Genomic DNA, 15,422 nt, shown 5'->3' with positions numbered 1-15,422 from the left:
TGCTCTAAAGGAGTTGTGCTAACTGCTACACCAACCATGCCACCCCTTTTTTCATTCTAATACCACTGGCATATATCTCTGCTTCAGCCATTCAGCTGAAGGAACCCTTTATTAGTATTTTGGGCATCTTTACGTTTGATTATTGAATGCACTTCTGGTCAGACTCCCATTTTCCATCAAGTCAAGTTTATTGTCATCTGATTGCACAAGTACAATCTGACAAAAGAGCGTTCTCTGGTCCTCGGTGCAAACAAGGCAGTCACACAACCAGACGTACGATACACAACTAGACAAACAACGTATATGCAGGACAAGTATTCATATATACAAATAAATAAATAGTTTCTTGAAGATGAGAGAGTTGGACAGTTAGTGTGAGCAGTTCCTTTGGTCGTTCAGCATTCTCACTGCTCGAGGGTAGAAGGGTATCGTCCAAAATTCTACTTCCAATTCGCTAAATCCTATTAAGTTCTCTGCACAATGATTTAATCCCAGAATAAATAGACAGATAATGTACACCAAATATGGTGACTATAATAATAACAGAGAACCATTGAATACTATAACTATAGTGTCATTTAATAATAACCTAATCACATGTCACCTCACTGACAAAAGGCAAAGGAGGAAAAACCCAACACCCAACCCCAACCAACCAATTTTCCCCTGCAGCCGCTGCAACCGTGTCTGCCTGTCCCGCATCAGACTTGTCAGCTGCAGCTGACGTGGACTTTTTACCCCCTCCATAAATCTTCGTCCGCGAAGCCAAGCCAAAGAATCACATGTCAATTTGAGATTAAAGAAACCAAATGGGTGCTTACAACATAAAAACAAAATGAGTAGAGAATAACAAGCTTTCATTAAAATATTGAAAGCAAAATTTTTACATTTTAAATTTTATTTACAACATGATAGAAGACAATTCTGGCCATTTAAACTTGTTCCACCCAATTACACCCAAATTTACTGACAACTTCTGATGTGTTTTAAAAGGTGGGAGTAAATTCACAGACATGGGGAGAACGCACAAACTCCATACAGAGAGCATGGGATTTGAACCTACGTTTCTGGCATTGTAATGGAGTTGCACCAACCGTGCCACACCTTAATCAATAAAACATTTCCATTGAGGGAATATCATCCAACACTGTAGTAATAAAAATATATTTTTATCACTATAATGGGCGGCATGGTTGACATAGCAGTTAGCCAATGCCTTTACAGCACCAGCAATCAGGACCAGACTGGGGTTCGAATCCCACGTTGCCTGTAAGGAGTTTGTATGTTCTCTCCGTGTCTGCATGGGTTTTCCACGGTGGGGGGGGAGGGGCGCGTGGAGGTGGAGTCCAGTGTCCTCTCACCATTCGAAACGTACCGGGGTGTAGATTAATTGGAATAAGGAGAGAGGATATTAAAACAGCTACAACAATAATTCACAAGTCCAGAGCGATTCATACTGCATTCTTGCATTAACAAAACGATCACAAAGTACTAACCTTAATCAAGAAAATCTGCAGACATTCTAATTCTAGTTTTGGGGGAGTGAGTGTGAAGAGATGCAGTCAAAATCATTGTAGAGGTCCATGCTTTTAGCTCATGCCTTGATGGCCCATAACATTGATTTTGTTTGTTTATTTTGCTCCATCAAGAACGTTGTGTGTCTCACTGAGTTTCTTCAGTATTTTTGTAGATATTACAAAGTACTGACAATGTTTCCCACTTGTTAGCATTACTAAACATTAAATGAAAATTGATGCACTTTAAAACAGAAACTGAGGCAAATTTGAGATTAAATCTTTTGGCAGAATACAGCCAATGTTCACATGGAGGGAAAGGTTATTCTAACTGGAAAATGTCACACAGCCAGTGGCAAAACACAAACTGAGGGCATCTGTAGAAATCTGCTTTGATGTTACCATTAACTCTTTCTAGATTAGAAATATTGCCATCGTTTTATGTTGACAAAGTAAAAATATAGAACATCGAACACTACAGGACAACACTTCAGCCCTCAATGTTGTGCCGACTTGTATAATCTGACCAAATTTTTTTTTTCAATAAACCCTTTCTACCTCGTAACCCTCTTTTATTCTTTCAGCCAGGTGGCCCTGTTACTCCTTCATAGTTCTCCTGATCCATTAATATTTTGTGTATAACTATGCCTGTTTCGATGATATTACCTGGCTCTCGTGAATATAAGTTTCGAAATTTGTTTCCATTTTGGATGCCATATCATGATGACATAATTAATCTGAAGCCACTATTTTGCTAAATTAAAGTAAAATTTAAAGCTCTCAATCTCCACCAAGAAAATGTGAATGGAGGAGAAATATTGTATCTATGTAAAAATTCCTTGGGTTTGTGTTTGCTAAAGCCTTTTTCTCAACCTTTTTCTTACCACTTTAACTATTCCCCATACCATAGGTGCTCTGTGATTAGTAAGGGATTGCTTAAGGTGGTATGTGGGTGGAAATAAAAAGTTTGAAAACCACTGTTTTAATCATACCTCGTTGACTTGTTATGTGCACGGTTTCAGAACTCCAAAGGAAATGGGCCAATGACAATTTTTCTCAAGCAAAACATTTCAGTAACAATTGCACCTAGAGTAGTGATTTTCAACCTTCCTTTCCCATCCACCTTAAATAATCCCTTACTAATCACAGAGCACCGATGGCATAGGAATTATTAAAGTGGGCTGTGAGTGGAAAGGAAAAGGTTGAGAACCACTGCCTTGGACCATGTGTGAATAGCACAGAAACTCAGGAATTCTAAGAAATTTCAGCAACTGATTAATGCTGTTAGTTACTATAATTTCAGGATTTCTAGGAACTCCGTCAAGAAGAAGGCTTTCCAGTGGCTGTACTTGAGGAGATTTGGTTATATTACCAAAGGCTCTTGCAAATTTCAACAGGGGTACTGTGAATGTTTGCCTTCAGGCTCCTGTACCTCTTTTCCGATGGTAGGAGTGTGAAAGAGGCAAGGCCTGAGCAGTGATGGTCCTTGAGGAAAGAAACTGCTTTCTTAAGACACCACCTCTTGAAGATGTCCTCAATAGAGTGAAGACTGATGCCCATGATGGTGCTAGCTAAATTCACAACTCTCTGTAGTCTTTTTCTGTCCAGTGCATTGGTACCTCCATACCAGAGAGTGATGAAAAAAGATCAGAATGCTCTCCACCTGTAGAAAATTGCAAGAATCTTTGGTGACATACCACATCTCCTCAAACTCCTCATGAAGTATAGCCATTGGTGAACCTTCTTCATGATCGATCGCATTGTCATCAAGGACCCGTGAAAGATTCTCGGAGATGTTGACACCCAAAACACCCTCTTGACCCTCTCCACTTCTGACCCCTCAATGAGAACTGGTTCATGTTCTCCTGATTTCCACAATCACGTCCTTAGTTTTGCCAACATTGAGTGCAAGGCTGTTGCTGCGACACCACTCAACTAGTCCCATTTCTCTCCCTCTTGTACGCTTCCTCACTCCCATCTGTGATTCTGCCGGCAACTGTGATGTTGTCAGCAAATTTGTGGATGGCATTTGAAATGTGGTTAGCCACACAGTTATGGGTGTAGTATAGTGGTGGTGCAGGTTCAAAGGGCTGAATCAACTTCTGCTCCATTTTCCTATGATTTTGTCAGGGCCTATTCCAGATTCAGTATCGACTGTGACAATTTCTGTTCCTCTGTCCATACTAGAACTTTGCTTCCACTGTAAATCATCCATTTGTGACGTTGGTTCACTTCTCTCTCCATGAATTACAGTCTGAATTGCTCCACGTATCCATCTGCCTGCAATATGCAACTTTTACATTCTTTAATTGTGTTTCAACTCTCTAATTGCCTTCATTTCATAGTTCTTGCTTATTTTTTCTCCAACTGCTTCAGCAATTCACTGATTGAAGAACTTTGCAATGTATTCCCACAGCAATTCTGGCCCGACTCTTTATCAGAGATGATGCCATTCTCCTATCCATTCCTCCTCCCTCCTCCACTTTGAAGGTTCAAACCTAGTTTTATTTTAAACTAAATTTAGCATGGTAACAGGCCCTTCCAACCCATGGGCCCATCCCCCACAAATACCCTGGTTTACCTACAACCCCCGTATGTTTTGGAGGGTGGGAGAAACCGGAGTGCCCAGAGGCAGCCCACGCAGACACATGGTTAATGCATAAACTCCTTACAGACACCTCCGGATTTGAACCCAGGTCGCTGGCACTGTAATAGCATTTTGCTAACCATACTGCCACCCCAAATGTGAAGGAAGGTTTTTGACCTGAAACGTGAACACTATTTCTTTCTTTGCAGAAGCTGCCAGAAACGCTCAGTGTTTCCATCAATTCCAGTTCCTACTCCCTATTTATGCTTTCTCTGTCTGCATTGTGCAAAATTGTAGTTATTTCCCAGTTTATCAGCATTCTACCAAAACTAATTTGTATTCTGTCCTTCATTTCACGATGGCGATAATGAACTATGGTGGTAATGTCCATGATTCACATTCTATACATGTAATGTATCCGTAATTTGAATATTTAGGCACGATGACTGTTTAATGCCATCACTGAATAAAAGTTTACAGCAAGTGACAGTCACAGCTATTCTGCAAAAGAACTATGTGACGATTCACATAGAATGAAAGGCAATGATGGCAAAATATTTATTTGACAAGCACATTCGTAATTTCAAAAACAGAAAAATGTGGATTTTAGTACTCTAATATTAGTGTTTTGCTGCCCTCTATTGTTTTTATGTGAGTAAACCACAGGCTTTTTTCTGAAAATTAGTAACTGCAGTTAAAGGTGAATTTTTTTTTAAGTGTTGCTTCATTGTGGACAAGACAGAGTTATGGGAAAGTTATGGTTAAAGGTGAAAGGGAAAAAGTTTAGGGGAATGTGAGGGAGTGGTGGGAGTGTGGAACAAGCTGCCAGGAGAAGTGATGAATGTGGGCTCAATTTTAAAATTTAAGAAGAATTTGTCCAGGTACACAGATGGGAGAAGTATGGAGGGCAGGTAGCAGACAAGGGAGAAAGATTGTTCAGCACACACTAGAAGGGCCAAAGGGCCTGTTTCTGTGCTGTAATATTCTATGGTTCTAATGTTGATTCCTTCTTATGGGAGTTCATATTAGATTCCTTGTTTTAGAAGGTTGGGAGTAAATTGCAAAGGTCATGGACATTTTTTTCTATACAATTACTCCCCAACTTACGATCTATGTGACTTTCGTCCATCCGCACATACCACCGATTTTTTTTTTAAATATATAAGAACAATTATAAAATTTACGTGGTTTACGATGTATTTGACAAACTATAACAGGGATACAGGGCATATAAGCATCAAAATGTGTGTACTTCGATGTAATAACGAACTCGGTACTTTTTTTACATTCTACATGGGAATGTTGAAAATTAAGACCCTTTTGGATAGAAATGGGTTTATTTTTTGGAAAGACTTACAATAGTTAAGCTTCCTCGAGATCCAAATTTTTTTTTAGTTGGAAATATTTTTAACACAGTCTTGAAATTAAGATTAAATAAATATAAAAAGAATTTATTCAAATAGCCTTAGCGGTAGCTAGAAAATGTGTGGCAGTAACTTGGAAATCAGATGTGTATTTGGGAATAAATAGATGGCAACTGAAATAGGTGGTTGTAAACCACTTGGAAAGATTACATATCATTGACATAATAAAATAGAAATGTTTCAATAGGATTTGGATATCATATTGTAGGAATTAGGTTCTAATCGCCCTGCCTGAATCTTCCAACTCCTAAAAATTAAGATATGTTAGATTTTATTTGATAATTTTAGTCGTTTTTATAAATAACATCCAGATGTTCTGTTTTTCTTTCTTTTCTTTCCTTCTTCTCTATCAGGCTGTTGGGGGAGGAGGGGGAGGATAGGAGGGGATTTTTTTTTCCAAAAATCACTATGTATTAATTTTTATATTTTTGAACAAGACATTTATGTATAAGGTTTAATGCATATTTGAATTTATTTTTTTTTTAAATATGTGTAATTACTTTGTAGTCAGCATTCCGGGATCCATACACTGGGCATGGTCATCTTGATTCCTGTGTGCATGCGTGACTCTTCGGTTGGGGTATGCGCAGTGTGTTCATGTATTGGAGTTCAGTTGGGGAACATGTGTGAGTTAAGTGCCCTGACCATATTGAATTCATACCCTTAACACTTGTGCATGCACCAACCGAACTCCAATGCATAAGTAATGGAATAGTGTTAATCTTTAAAGTTAAAATCTTTAGTTATAAAATATATATTTCTTAGTAAAGTAAGATAGAATTAAATGTATTTCTATTGAGCGAATTGTGGGCTGGATACAGGGTCACACACAGGTTAGCACATTCACAGAAATACCATGGTAATAAAAGAAATAGTTTGGTTGGAGTTGACATGTCTTGGAAAGGCAGAGCTAATAGAATTGAAGTGGATTTTAATTGATTCAAGAACAATGGAGTGTTTGCTTTATTAAAATTGGAGTATTTAAGTACTCAATAAGAACTGTTAAAGGAGGTCATCTGTTTTTAACAAAAACAGGTTTTGCTTGTGGTTTTCAGACTTCCCAGCAATTGTAAAACCACTTTAGCCTCTTGGACTATGATGAGATCAGATGTTTTTATGGATATAAGTGGTTTGGAAAAGGCAAGAGGTTTTGAAGAAATGAAACTAAAATTGTGGCGATGTCACGTCACGTGATGTCAGAGAACTATATACTGAAGGCAGAGAAATTTTGAATCAGAAGCTAGAAGACAGAAAACTGAAGACTGAAGAAACCTGACATCCTGGAAAGAGAGATTGAGGCAATAATCTCCAGAAAGAGAGGGAGATGCTGTTCGATGTTGTACTATCCTTATCATAGAAGATACACAGTATATGTAGTTTTTAAATAAGAAAAGAGAAGCAGCCTCATTTATACCCAGAAGATGGTCACTCCTGTTTGAAGAATATTTCTCTGAAAGACAGCATATCAAGAGACTTGCAAGATTAAAGAGATCTGAAATAGATAACTTTTAAAAGTGCTTCATAATTACTTCTGAACTGTAATTTAAAGGGATCCTTAAAGTTCAACAAGACGTTTCAAACGAGACTTTAAAATTTACTCTTTCAAAATCAAGCTTATATTCTAATCATTTTGGACTTTAACTAACACACACACGTGGGATTAAGTTAGAGTTAAGGTTAGAGATAAGTAAGAAATGTTATATTATTTAAAGTTTAATAAAAAACTATTATTTTGAATTTATCATTGGTAAATTTTTCAATGCTGTTCCTTTGTTAGTATTAATAGGATTGTATTAGTTTGTAACTAACCTACTGATCCAGGATGCCAATTTTATGTTTTTTTATATATTTTTTTTTAATTGGTTGTATGAGTGGATGGACAAAAGTCACGTTGGTCGTAAGTCGGAGAGTACCTGTACTGACAACATAAACTACAGAAACAAATTTTATACTATTAATTAAAAAAAATACTTGTGAGAAGTTGCCTCATCGCTCCTCTTTTAAGACCACAAGATCATAGGACAAAAAGGCCATTCAGCCCATCAAGTATTCTCCCTCATTCAATCATGAGCTAATCTATTTCCCCACTCATCCCCCCCCCCCCCCCCCACCACCACCACCACCACTGCCCTGGCTTATCAAAAATCTGTCAATCTGCTCTCTTAAATACACCCAATGACCTGGCCTCTACAAACACCTGTGGCATCATATTCCACAGATTCACTACCCTTTTGCTAAAGAAATCCCTTTGCATCTCTGTTCTAAGCGGATGCCCTTCAATCCTGAAGTTGTGCCCTTTTGTCCCAGACTGTCCCAGCCAGCAATCATTCTCCCTCAGCCTGTAAAGTACAGGAAGTGAAAGCACAGCACTCAGAACTGCAAGCCCAAGGATGGGATTGGTTACTGGAGGAGAAGCTGGGAAGCTGCTTCACATGAATGCTGGGGAGAAAGAAGATCCAAATGTTCAATCCAATCTTCACCCAAATGACAGCTCCGTCAACCCTGGAATCAGCCACCAGAGGTGGAACAGGCAGAATTAACAAAAATTCCAGCCTTGTTCCCTCTCCCTTCGTCTCTCTGTGAACCCACCGAACCTGACAGTCTTCTCAACATAACATCAATGACATGAAAAAAAACATTAAAAATAGTTTATCGTTTCAGTCTCCCTCCCCCCCACCCCTTTAAATGTGCTGTGGCCCCTAGGCAGGGTGGGGGTGGAGGGGGGACTGTTGAATGGCCCTGTTGAGAATGGCTGCAGTAGTCTGTAAGGCCTTACCCTGCTCTGCCATTTTTGAGTTTAACTGGGTGGGAGAGTATTTTGAAAATAGGAGGGAGAGAAGATGGAAGCTGATCGGCTCTGGCATTATTTAGGAGCTTATGAGAACCTCTTAGCTCCTACTAGACCCTTAAAGCCCCCAATATCCAGCACCTATGGGGACAGATAGATGCCGTATTAGTGAATTTGCCCATTGCATGAGATTGCATGTTGTGTGTTTGGCAAACTAACCACGAGGGGGAGCCAGTTTTAAACTTTTGAATTTTTACCTATTTATTTTCTTTGGGTTTTTTTTGCCGGTTGCTTGAATTCTGGATAATGGGGATTTTACTGTATTGCATTTAGTTCAGATAGGGTGACATATTTAGGGGTGAGACGAGGAGAAATTGTTTCATTTGGAGGTTTTTTTGTAAATTTTATTTATTAGTATCTTTCATACATTACAAATTGACTTGCAATATCATTACATAATAGATACTAAATAATTTTCAATTTAAACCCCCCCACCTCCCACCATCCCTAACCCCACAGACAGAAAAGATAGAAAAAGAGAAATAAAAAAACACATTCATCATAATAATTAAACCAAATTAATAATACCATAATACATTTCTTGATGAAAGTACCATATTTCAGGTGGGGTGGGGTTGGATTAGAAAGTCTGGATTAGTCTAATTCATAAATCTAATATAAGACTCCCAAATGTGACAAAATTTATTATAATCATCTTTCATATTATAAGTAATTTTTTTTCCAAAGGGAGACAATATTTTATTTCATTAAACCATTCTTCTATTTTTACATTACTTTTCATTTTCCATGTTTTAGCTACACACTTTCTCGCTACTGCTCTTGCTGAACTCAAAATACCCTTTTTATATTTATCTAGTTCCAACTTAATGTCTTCATTATATATAATACCCAACAAAAAAATTATTTGATCTAATTTAACCTTCACTTTTAATATCTTCTCCGACGTAACACATAATTCTTTCCAGAAATCTTTTACCTTTTCACGCGACCATACTGAATGCAAGAAATTACCAACCTCTTTTTTTACATATAACATATTGAGTAGAAATTTTTAAATTAAATTTATTCAACTTGTTGGGTAAGTAATACATTTTATGTAAAAAATTCTATTGAACCATTTGATATCTAGCATTGATTGTATTAGTTACACTGTCTCTACACAGTTTCATCTATATTTATTCTTGAATTTATATATTTAAATCCTGCTCCCACTTCAATTTAGTTTTATACAAATATTTCTTCTCCTTTATTTCTTGTAATTTATTACATAGTAGCTATAAATCTTTCAATAATAAAGGTATCTGTTATAACATATTCAAATTGACTATGCTTTGGAAGTCTTAAATCTATTCCTATTTTCTTCTTCAAATATGATCATAGTTGGTAATATAGAAATTTTGTATTTTGTAATATTCCATAATTCTCCTTTAATTGATCAAATGGCATAAAAATTAAACCTCTAAAACAATCTCATATTTTCTTTATACCTTTTTCATACCAAATAAAGAATTATTCATTGTAAACGGAAGTCAATTGAGCCGACTGATATAATTCCTTATACATCTTTATACATGTATCCCACTCCATATTTGAAACAAATGTTTTAAAATTGGTATTTCTTTTCTATCTTTAAAAATTTCATAGTTCCATTTATACAATATTTGGTCTGGACTTTCTTCACCTATATTATTCATCTCAAGATATTTTTACTTCCCTTTGATACCAAGACAACAAAAATATCAATTGAGCTGCCTTATAATAACTTCTAAAATTTGGTAATCTCAAACCTCATTGACTTTTTTTTCGATGTCAACTTTTCCATACTTATCCTTGCCAATTTTTCACTCCATGAAAACTCCCTAATATTCTTATTTATCATCTAAAAAACATTTCAGGTACCTGAATTGGTAATGATTGAAATAAATATTGAATTATAGGAAAAATATTCATTTTAACACAATTCACCCATCCTAGTAACATTATTGGTAATTCATTCCATCTTTTTAAATCTTCCTCCAATCTTTTTAAAAGTGGTAAATAATTCAATTTATACAAATTATTCAATTGATTACTTACTATTATCCCCAAATATTTAACCCCTTCATTTTTCCATTTAAATTTTACTAACTTTTTACATTGTGTATAATCTGCATTAACCATCAGTATCATTTCATTTTTATCCACATTAACCTTATATCCCAAAACTAATCCAGATTCTGTTAATCTTTCATTTAGTATATTGAATGAAGTTTCGAGTTTAGTCAAGTATACTATAACATCATCTGCAAAAAGACTATTTTTATGAACTATGTCTCCTATCTCAAAACCTGTAATTTCCTTATCTCCTCAAATCACTTCAGCTAATAGTTCTATTGCCAATACAAATAAGAATGGTGAAAGTGGGCAACCCTCCCTAGAAGACATTCCTAGTCTAATCAAACCCAATGTTTGACCATTTACTACTTTTGCCTTTGGTTCAATATACAGTTGTTTTATTCCTTTTATAAATGTCTCAGGAAATCCAAACATATAATATCTCAAATAAAAAGTCCAATTTAATCTATCAAACACTTTCTTTGCATCTAAAGTAACTGCTACCACTGGAACTTCCCTTTTTTGAGCATCATTTATCAAACTTAAAAATCTCAATACATTATCTGTTGCCTTTCTTTTTGTAATAAAACCTGTCTGGTCCATATTAATCAATTTTGTAAGCATCTTAACCAAATGATTAGCCCACAATTTGGATACAATTTTATAATCTACATTGAACAAAGACATTTGTCAATATAAAGCTCTTTGTAATGGATATTTCCCCTTTTCTAGTGTTACTGTTATCAGTGCCATCTTAAAGGATTCTGGTACATCATTTACTTCTCTTATTTGATCTAATATCTTTTTAAGAATGGGCACCAACAATTCCTTAAATTCCTTAGAAAATTTTACTGGAAAACCATCCTCTCTTGGCACTTTATTATTTTGTAATGTTTTCAGAACCTTATATATCTCAGTTCCTGTGAAGGAAGTAGATAATTCTTTCCTCCTCTTCACACAAATTTGGTAAATTGAATTTGTTGCAAATATTGCTCCATTTTAATTTCATCTCATTTTAACTCAGACTTACATAACTTCTCATAAAACTCTAAAGTTTTAATTTATTTCCTTTGACTTATAAACCATCTGACCATTCTTGTCTTTATTTGTTACTATAGTCCTAGATACTTGTTCTTTAACTGCCATGCCAACATCTTATGAGCTCTTTCTCCCAGTTCATAATACCTTTGTTTAGTTCTCAAAATGTCTCTTTCAACTCTATATGTTGGTATCATATTAAGCTTGACATTTTTTGTTTCCATTAATTTCTTCCTTTCCTCATTTGGACTAATTTGTATTATTTTCTCTAAATCAGTTATTTCCTTTTCTAATTGATCTACTTCCTTTAAATAGTCCTTTTTTAATTTTACTGTATAACTAAATATTTGTCCTCTTAAATATACCTTTAAAGTATCCCATATTACAAATTTATTCTTTACCAAGTCATTATTTTCCATATAAAACAATTTGTTTTCTTATAAAATCACAAAAATCTTTCCTTTTCAACAATACTTTATTTAATCTCCACCTATATCCTCTAATGTTGTCTTCCTCAGATACTATTGACAATAACAAAGGGGAATGGTCCAATATAGAATGTGCCAAATATTCCATCTGTTTTACTCTAGATTGAACTTGAGCTACCAATAAAAACGTGTAAATTCATGAATATGTCATGTCGGAAAGAATGAAATGAATCATCTCTATCTGCATTTTCTTCATTTGGAGGTTGATGCGCTCTGGAACTGTCTACCACAGAAGGCAGTGAAGGAAATTTCATCAGGACACAAAAGGAATTAAGAGTTATGGGAAGAAAAGAAGATTGATATTGAGATAGAAGCTCGGCTGTGATTGGATTAAGAGGTGGTGCAGACTTCAAAGGGCTGAATGGCCTGCTCAATTATATATTGTGCCTGCAAGTGCCCTCCACTTATCCACTCAAGTCCCAGTTGAATACCATTGGGAACCTCTCAGCAAAAATAAAAATAGGAAATGATGAGTGAAAATGGTAGTAGTATCCATGAGGAGAGGAACTATGAACATTTTGAGAAAATTGTCCTTCATCAGAGCTGTTAAAGTGACTAAAAGTTCAAATTTCAAAGTTCAGTTTTATTATCAGACTTCATGTACAACATCACATACAACCCTGAGATTCTTTTTCCTGTGGGACAGGCAGAACTTACACTTATCAGTAGTGCAAAAAAACTGTGCTCCTTGATGAATGCTGCTGCTCTCCGATGGAGTGAGATGTTGAAGATACTCATGAATACATCGGCCAGTTGGTTGGCACAGCTTTTCAGTTTTCAGCTGGGTACTCCATCTGTAACAGAGCTTTTTCTTGGATTCACTGTCCTGAAGGCAGCCTGCATGCCATGTTTCGATACTGACATCAGGGAACATGGGGGTGCACAATGGTGGTTCTTCCTTGTTCTTGTGGTCGAATTGAGCAGAGAAGTCATTGAGTTCATCTGGGAGCAAAGCTTTGCTCTTCACTGGATATGTTTTTATCACAAGTTGTGTAATTTAGGCCCTTCCACACCTGCCAGGCCTCCATTGTTTCCATTCTCGTCCAGAAACTCCACCACCCAGGAGATGGCTTTCCGTAGGTCATATCTGTGATTTCTGTAGTGCTCTTGATCTTCGGAATTGAATGCCTGTGATCTGGCTCTCAGCGGGATTCACATTTCATTGTTCATTCATGGCTTCTAGTTGAACAATTTTGAACCCTGAACAATTTTGTGGGCACACATTCATCTACAGCTGTTTTGATATAGCCCGCAATGGCCCTGTTGTAGTCATTCAGATCCTCTGATTAGTTCTTGAACATTGACTCGAGGCAGCCCTGTAAGGTTAACTTGCAGGTGAATTCCACAGTAAAGAAGGCAAATGTAATGTTAGCCTTCATTTTGGCACTAGAGGTGGACCAGAGGAGGTTCATGAGAATGATCCCTGGAATGAAAGGGTTAGCCTATGATGAGCATTTGATTGTACTAGAGAGTACATTCAAAGAATGAGGGGAAACTCATTGAAATCTATTGAATACTGAAAGGACTGGATAAAGTGAATACGGAGAGGATATTTCCTGTGAGTAAGAGTTTGGAACCAGAGGGCACAGGCTCAGAATACAAAACTGTCCCTTTGGAACTGAGATGAGGAGGAATTTCTTTACCTAGATGGTGGTGAATCTGTTGTAAGTCATTGCCACAGACAGCTCTGGAGGCGATGTCATTGGTTATTTTTAAGACAGAGTTCTTGATTAGAAATTGAATCAAATGGAGGAGAATGGGGTTTAAAAAGGACAGAACACTGATGAGAAGGTGGGGCAGAGACGATGGGCCAAATGGCATATTTCCATTTCCATGTCTTAAGATCATCACAGGCTCTGACCTCCCATCCATTGCAGACAATGTGAGGCGCTTCAAGAAGGCAGCCAAAACATAATTAAGGACCCCACCACTGTGGTCACAACCTCTTCTCACTGGGCAGAAAGTACAGAAGCCTGATGTCCAACACCTCTAGGTTAAAGAATCAGGCCCTTGAACCTCCCCTTGTAACGATAATTATGGACTACCTGCACCTTACATGTCTCTTTGTTGCACCAAGAGTTTTACTCATGCGTTTATGATATCTTTTAATTCAGTTTACTGTTATTTTTTTTCTTGACAAGTACCTGTTTCGCTGAAACAAGTAAGGATTTTGGTCATGTGTACATTGTAAAATGTGCATGGTAACAAACTAATTAACATCCTAGCAGCAATTCAGCGAGACCAGCAGGAGATGGGGGGCATGTGGCTGCCCAGTGATTCAGTCTCTTGCTTCCGAATGTAAACAGCTGTTACATGAGTGGAATGTTCTATTTTATATTTGGAAGTATATTTGGTCTGGTAATGTTGCATATACAGTATATTGATATTTTTACTGCTCGTCTTCGGAACAGGGCCCAAGATGGTGGGGTCTGTGCTCAGCTGCTGCCATGAGGGGTTGCAGACTCCGGGGAGTATCGGACTGGCACAGGACACCAGAAACGAGGAGAACACCTATGGGTTGAGGAGGAGAAGCAGAGGAGGCGAAGGCGACCAGCAAGGGGCCCACACAGGCTGCAGACTGGCTCATGGAAACCAGGTATGGGAGCAGGGTGCTGAGGGCAAGGAGGGCTCTCGAAGGGCCTTGGGCGCTGAAGCCTTCCTGACTGTGGGGGAGGTTTGGATCTGGAACTCGGGTTTGGCGATGGATGGAGCAGAGGCTGTGGGAGAGCGGGAGGTGAAACCGCGGACACTCAGTGACTCTGAAGGGACCCTCCTTCGTTTCTTTCTCTCTTACTGTAAGGGCGATTCTTTGCCTTAAGGCAGGCAGGAAGCAATTTCGTGTAATATTACATGTTCTGTATTATTACATGACAATAAAGGAACCTTGAATTTCAGTTCAGGTAAAACAAAACTTGCATTTCTTCCTGCCTCTCTGCATGTAAGATTTCTGTGACCTAAGCTATCCACTGGGTATTGTGGGCTGCCTGGCTTGTAGCTCTGCAGGTAATTGGAGCTGCAAAGTCACCCTGCGCCTGGGGAACAAGGCGAGCCCCCCTCTCTCCTCGCCCAGTCGCTGCTGGAGGGTTGGTTGGTGACTGAGAGCACCATGCCCGAGCCGCCGAGAAGAGAGAAGTACGTGCTGTTGGAGGACGAGTCGGAGGGGGAGGCAGACGAGTTCAACAAGGGGAAAATGTCCTTCGTGGACAGTGGCGCAACCGAGGAAGGGTAAGGACTCACCTGCAGCGCTTCCCACTCCGTGGAGAGTGGAGCACCATACACCTGCGGGTCAATTAGCCTCAGAGAATGGGGAAACCGGCCCGCAACGTTGACCCCGACCCCCTTCCAGCAGAGAGAGGTGCGCTCCCCTCCAGATTTCAGCCTCTGCAGTGCCCTGTGCGCCGCACGGGACGGTCCCGACTGAATGCCCCTGGCGTTACGTTGCCTCCGGTGTCCCCTTCCAGCTCTTGG

This window comes from Narcine bancroftii, chromosome 3 (genome assembly GCF_036971445.1).
Source record: "Narcine bancroftii isolate sNarBan1 chromosome 3, sNarBan1.hap1, whole genome shotgun sequence".
In the NCBI taxonomy this organism is placed as follows: domain Eukaryota; kingdom Metazoa; phylum Chordata; class Chondrichthyes; order Torpediniformes; family Narcinidae; genus Narcine; species Narcine bancroftii.
Note: the sequence above shows the minus strand (reverse complement) of the source record.